General features: G+C 27.9%; 1 long non-coding RNA gene across 1 annotated transcript; it reads left to right on the forward strand.

Annotated features, from left to right (window-relative positions):
* The first annotated feature begins 802 nt into the window (after positions 1-802).
* On the forward strand, positions 803-5,354 carry LOC147803211 (uncharacterized). The gene is made up of 4 exons (XR_015428888.1): positions 803-924; positions 1,100-1,246; positions 1,924-1,976; positions 5,295-5,354. It is a non-coding gene; the product is annotated as an uncharacterized LOC147803211 (long non-coding RNA).
* The last annotated feature ends 2,147 nt before the right edge of the window (positions 5,355-7,501 follow it).

The raw sequence follows: 7,501 nt of genomic DNA on the forward strand, positions 1-7,501 counted from the left end.
AATTCTACTCCTTAACTTAAGTGACTGTAAAATTTATATTTTATTAACTTAAGGTATTTAAATGAAACATAAATTTGCAATCATTATTTGTACCAAATTGTTTGTTGTTTTGAGAAGGGCCTTATTTAAAATAGAGAATGCAAGTTTGTCTATTTTCTAAATTTTCGTTTCTTAATAAATTATTTTTTTATTTAAATGTTTAGCCACTCTGGAAGATTTGACACAAAGTCTTCTTGATAAAAGGCCTTCTGTGCCATCTATAGCTTTCCAACATGATCTATGAGAAACAACGACTGAAGACGAAATGCCAATAACTAAAAAAGTGCAGGTTTTTAACTCTTTTTATTTTTGCAATGTTTCTCTCTATGCTCATAATTATATTTTATTATTAGTTTTTTTTTTGTATTCTAAACAATAAATGCTTAGCTTAAGTTCTCATTTTTGAATTTTAAGTTACTAGCTGAAGTTGTTTGCTGCCTTCAGATCATAATTGTACTTTAAACAAACTTTTTTTCTTAGAAAACATTTTCTGCTGGAATTTTGTTAATAATTTGACAGTAAATACACAAATTAACATAAAAGCATATTTTGTGGCATTTGGAATGCAATTATAAATTTATTATTTTTTACTTATTTTTTTACTTTATATTGCTCAGCAAAATTGAATTATTCTAAATTTTTAATATTTTTTTTTTAATTGTAGAACAAGAAAAAGCATTTTCCTAATAAACAGTTGGAGTTAACAAGTGATTTATTAACAACCGTAATAAATGCCAGGAAAGATGCAAAACTAAGTCGCCTTTTCTAAATAAAACCAATGAAAAAGGAGACAACTGCAGGGATTTCCAGTTGAGACTCCTGCTTCAGTTAAGGCTGTTTTAGCGCCAAGATGTCCCGTAGATGATGATAGTGATGACGATGAGGGTTGGTTGATATAATTTAATTATTTATATTTTCCAACTTGCATTTTTTATTATAGGTTAACAATTATTTTTAATATGTCTAAATTTTCTTTTAGAAAATGAGCAATATTGAAAACTAAATATTATTTAATATTTTAATGTTTCAATGTAATTTTTTGAAAAATTATATGTTGCAGAAACATCCAATGAAAAACATTTGGAAAGTAAAATATTGGAACTGGAGAAGGAGGTGGAAAGCTTAAAAAAAGATAATGCTGAGGTACAGCAGCTGCGTGACCTCAACAGGCAGTTGCAGAAAAAAATTTTAGACCTTTCAACACGAGGTAATTACATTAACTTTGACAAATCACTTTTGCAATATACATATATCTATTTTCTCTGCTGGTCTCTTCCAGTTTCTTTTTGTATCCTCCTAGTTTGGAAAAAAAAATTCTTTTTCCTTCAAATTTTAGAAACTTTTCTAAACATGTGAAACTTATAAATAATTTATATAATATACACATCTATACACTACTACACATCTATACATCTTATCTGATTATCATGCCTTTATTATAACTTTAATTTGCTCATATATACTAGTGATTTAAAAACTTTTAAATTAAATTTATTATTTCAAAATACGAGAAAAGCACAAATTTTGCTACTGCTTAAAACTAAAAATTCAAACTTACAAAAAATTCGTAAAAGTTATTAGTCATGGTTTAAATAAAAATTTCCCCTACACAATGATGATTTGTCATGTTTTAGTAGCTATATTGAATAGTTTTCTTTATTTATTGTAAGGTAAAGTTAAAATGTAGGTAACAAAAAGTCAAGTTCCTTTGGAGAACCAGCTCTTTTTTTTAATGCGTCAATCATATTAAATTAATACTAGTTAAATCAATAACAATTACGAACCCTAATAAACTTTTCATGAATATTGAAACGAAAGTATTTTTACATTGCTACAATAAGCTTTATTTTCATACTAATGCATTGTGATTATTCCTAATTTCAGGAAACCTGGTTCCTGCATCTGATGAAACTCCAGTTTTTGAAGAGCTATCTGAGGTAATACTGAGTTAACTACTTTGATAAAATTTCATGCTGTTTCACTTATTTTCTAATTATCGAAATATCAACTAAGAAAATTGTTTTCCTTCATTCTGACGTAGGTTCTTACAAAATGGTCTAAATCTGTTTTATACGTAAATTTTGTTTGTTTTCTTTTTTAGGAAAATGCTTTCGAATTTCAGGTTTCAGCAACGACAATTTGTTAAATGATTTATTCAAAATTCACTTTTAACTGCAAAAGTTTTATTTTTTGTTCCAATAATAGTTAAAATTTCTTCAGTTCTTCACATCGTATTTAAAAAACATCGGTTTTTGACTCCTGAAGAGAAGCACATCTCAATAAATGCAGGGGTCTGCCTAGGTTTTTCTGAGAGTTACCTATTTTGTGAAAATTTAGACATAATTTATGGAAATTTAGGCATTATTTGCAAAAATTTAAAATTATGTTAAAGAATCAACACAAAAATATGGATTTATCGTTTCTTACGGGATAAAAAAAATAAAATTTTAAGAAAGTATTTTGTGAAACTAGTTTTTCCTAAAGTTGAATTTGTGAAGGTACCGCTAAACGGTAGTAAATTTGGCCTAGGAAGGTACCCCTAAAATGTGAAAATTGACTTTACATGACAGCAACAATATTTCTATTGTGTACTTTTACTGCTTCTTTAATATAATACTTTTAGCCCTAAAATTAGACATGCAGCTTTTTTTTTAAGTTTTGAAAAATTAGAAACTGTTATGTAATTTTTTTTTCTTTAAAAAAAATTTCAAAAGTAGTAAGTTAAGCTACAACAATAAATGTTACTAAACCAAATTTCATTTAATTTGTATATTTTTAGGTTATTAGGATGATACACGAGTATTAACACTGTTTTAAATTAAGTCACTATTTATTACTTCTTAAAAAATTTTAGTCAATTTTTTCACTACTTTTTCTACAATGACCTGCACTGAGCTCTGATATATATATTATACTACAAAATTTTGTATGTGAGAAAGTGTTGGAAAATTCTAAAATTATCATATCTATTTAATGGAAATCGGGTTTATGAAAGCTTTAAATTATGATAGTATTTCTGGATAGTATTTTACTAAAATGTGTACAAACCACTCTTATTTATCCTAACTATTTGGTGTTGCTTAAAAAAAAAAAAAAAAAAAAAAACGGAAAATTACAATAAATTTTTTAAAAATCTTAATGCATTCAGAGTTCCTTAAAACTCAATATCTATATATATATTTCTCTTACACGGCACCAAAAAAAAGCCTCATTGCAACTCCCCGAATGGCAACGTTAGAAAATCGACCAATGATTGCTGCTAAAAATGTCACATGGCAAATGTCACATAAGGTGGCTCAACATATAGCGCTTTTAAAAACGGAAACAATAACCAGAGCGAGCATTATCAGGTTGTTCAATTCAGATTCATGCCCTAAAAACATGATAATATTTAATTTATTGAAACGCAGTGCTATAAGCGAAAGCAGAGAGCACGCCGCACTTTACTATACTCAATATTTAATTTAAACTCAATTAGGAATTAATTAGACTGGCTTTCTCCATGACTATAAATAAGTCACAAGGTCAGACTTTTGAGAAAATCAGTTTAGTATTGACTACAACAAGACAAGTTTTTAGTCATGGACAACTTTATGTTGGCCTGTCAAGAGTTAAGTCATTTGACAGCCTTTCAGTAATTGTTCCAAGATGCCAAATCTATAATTGTGTTTTCAAAGAAATTCTAAATGCTTAGTGTTAATTTCTTAGAGCTTTGCAGAAAAAAATGTTTTTTGGAAAAAATTTAATTGAAACTTCTATTGGCCATAGGCAATGGAAACTGTCAAAATCAAAACTCCCCGATTAGAAATGCAGCATGGCGACCTCCACGTGGTATTTCTCGGGTAATGCTAAAAGGCATGCATTTTAATTTATTGTATGTAAAACATCCTTATTTTGTTCTAAAATGATATGTACTTTATCACAAATGTTAATTAATATAGAAATTGATTTCAATAATGCTGATCACCAAAAAATATTTCATTTGGCGATAAAACAAATTTTTGTGTTCTTGAAACTGAAAGACTTTTTGAGGGTTATTATCTCACAAGGAAAAGTTAGGGTTTAAAGTTTATAATTTTAAATAATAAATTTTGTTTCTAAGACTTTCAGAATTTCTAGCATTAACTAATTTATTATACACATTTAGTTGAATTTAGGTGAGTAACTGCAATATTTGATAATTTATTTTGCTAATATGTTTCTCATTTAGCTAATGTTTTGATTTTTTCACCATGCACAATCTAAATAGCTAATATACTTTTTTAAAAGCCAATAAGAGCATTGATAGAATTCTTCTACATAAGTACAATACTATGTCTTTGATGATAAAATACTATGCCTTTCATGATAATATACTATGCCTTTGTGCTAGAACATTGTGTTCATTGGCGAGCGAGCGCAGCGAGCCATGGTTCACAGCGTGAGCCACATAGGATTGCGTAGCGATTCTCGGGGGTTGGCGAGCGTTAGCGAGCAGGGGGCGCAGCCTCCTAGTATTCTTTATTACTCCTCTAAGAGAGCTAATTATTAAGTTATTTTTAAGCAAAAAACGTTTACTTTCGTTTTCATCTGAAACTGGGATTCTCGTAATATTTCTTCCATTTTGCATCACGCATTCTCAAATATAATTCGCATAAATTTTACTCATAATTATGCAAGTGATGTTCACATGATATAAATGATATCAAAAGAGCATTGACAAAGCCTTAGTGGATGGATGTGGCACGTTTTTATTCTGCAAATGTGACGTCATAATCAATTGTGGGTTGTTTTTGATTTTGCCATTTATGGAGACCTTTTTGTGTAATTTAATTGCTTAATAATTAAGTAAACATTTGGGAAAAAAACAATCAGCTTTTCGGATGAAGGTGAGTTAAATTTCCAATGAGTTAAGATTGAAAATAATAAATTTAATTTGCGTTAATTCAGTTATTACAAGGATTTTTAAAACAGTAAGTAAATTTGGGAGATGGTATGTAATTGTCATTTAAAATTAAAAATAATGAGTATTTTGTATACAGGATTTTCTTTGAGTTATTTAAATAGAAAATTGTCATATAAAGGGCTTTGAGATTTTTTCAAATAATCATTGGAATTTTATACTTTATTGAAACTGCACCTCTTAACTATTTTACTTTGGACCATCTTGCTCATACATTCTTTATATTTAACATCTTGTAAAAAAAGAATAAAAATTCACTGTTTTAAAATTTGATTAATTTTTTAAATAATATAATTGAATTAAATTATATTAGGATATTTCATTTGGCAACTGCTTTACGCTTAAGCGGACTAAATGGGAAGCTATTAAGGGCTCAATTAGCAAATTTACAAAAAGCCTAAGCGTTGAAGGAGAGGTCAACAACTGGTGCAGGAACACAAATGGGAGAAAGCTTGAAGGAGAGGAAAGACGGGCAGCCAAGCAGAGGCCGGAAAAGTTGACTGTCATAAGTTTTATATTAAACTAACAGACATCTCTTGTACAACTTCTTTGTGCTATTAACACAGTGTTGACAGATGATTGATTAACTCATCACTTTCATTATTTATTCATTCATGAAAGCCAGAGCAAAAATAGAAAATTGCAAAAGTTTTGTGCATTGTGTCTAAAGTTTAATTTTATTTCTTTCAGTACAGATAAAGTTTATCGGAGTTTATTTAGAATGTTTAACTTCCATATCCAATTAAAAAATAATAGCATGTGACTTGTCATAGATTCTGTAAAAGTGCCGGTCAAAATAGTTTTCAATATAAACATGAATTGAAAATTGCCTATTTGCTGGTCACTATTTTAGTTTTCTTCAGTTTTTTTCTTTATTAGTAATAATTTATTAATTGTTACTAATAATTTATTCATTATTACTTCATTAGTAATATTAAGTATTTTTCTTCATTATACTAGTTGAAATGTAAAATACTTATACTGAATGATAAATAGACATTATACTAAACAACTTCACACTTTACTAAAATATTTTTAATGATTTAAATTTAATAAATGTATTATTAGAACATTTGTTTTCTTCACTTTTTTTGATAAATAAACTGGGTAGAGCCTTTATTTTTTAAAAGAGGAAGAAATCTATAAACAAATTCAAAAGCAAGAATTCAGTAATAGTAAAAAAATTGTTATGGCTAATTATTATTTAGTAACTCTATTATATTTGAAGGTGCATGTAATTGGTACTTTAAAAAAATACATATTTCTTAAGTAAATTGCCAGATTTGAATAAAGATATATTTGTGTAAGAAATAACTTTTATTTCTTTTCTTTTACAGCTCTGATGAGAGAATATATGGCAGCAAAAAAAATGAGCATTGAAGATATAGAAACTAATATAAAAAGAAGAAATAGATTCATAGCTGAAAAAATTTTAGACTTAAATCGAAAAAAATAAAAATTTTGTAATATTTTTTTCCCTCATTGTGAATAATTGTATTCAAAGGACAAACTTTTCATGTTTTTTGTTAAACATAAATAATAAACTAGTTTCCTGAACTAATACCAAGAATAAGTAAAAATACCTATTACAATAAGTTAAATTAAACTTTTAATTCATTGTTCTTGAAAAACAGGGCCGAGGTATTTTATTACATACTATGGTTAGTATATTCACTGCAGCGCTAAGTCATTGAATCATCAAAATGATTACCATGTTAACTTTCTTGAACATATATTTTTATAATGTAAATCAGCTCAGCTTGATTAACTACTAAGAAAAAGAAAAAAATAACAGATTTAATAGATAAGAAAGACTGAGCAACATCGTAATATCAATTTCATCTTATGTAATTATAAAAAATGTACGAAACAACGTTTGTTTGCAACATAAATTTATATCATAAATTGTAGTGTTGATAGGTAAGGATCAAGACAAACAAACATTCCAATATTAAAAACCGACCAGTTTGATTATTTATTAGACACTTTATTGCTATTAAGGGAGACAGTGTTCCAGAGAAATTTTTCTTGCTGTTTATAAATCGTCCATGATGCTAGAAACCATCAAACAAAACTAGTTTTTCACGTTGGATAGTTGGGTGAAAAATTTGATATAGAATAGGTGATGTTTAACCTTGATACATACAAGAAATAAAGTGACTTTTAATGCAATACTTTGTATATCAAAATATGTTGGTCCTTCAAACTATATTAGTTTTGTTGTTGGTAGTCAAATATTAAGTTCAGTTTCTAACGATGGTAGACCAGTCAGTTCAACAAATTATACTGGTTCTTAATAGATTAGACCATCGAACTAGGTTTGTTTTGTTCATGTTGGACCAACATAAAATGTTTCCAATTCCTAACATTAGATAATGGCCAGTCTTGATGGTACCATCGAAATTTAAGATGGTTGCCAACAAAATATGTTGGTATGAACTTTGTTGGAGCATCAAAAAATACCATCAAACAATGTTGGTTTTGTGCATGTTGGCCCAACGTGAATTAGTTAAAACTCCT

The sequence above is a fragment of the Parasteatoda tepidariorum genome, chromosome 9 (assembly GCF_982258835.1).
Source record: "Parasteatoda tepidariorum strain Cologne lab strain chromosome 9, Ptep-v5.0, whole genome shotgun sequence".
NCBI lineage: Eukaryota > Metazoa > Arthropoda > Arachnida > Araneae > Theridiidae > Parasteatoda > Parasteatoda tepidariorum.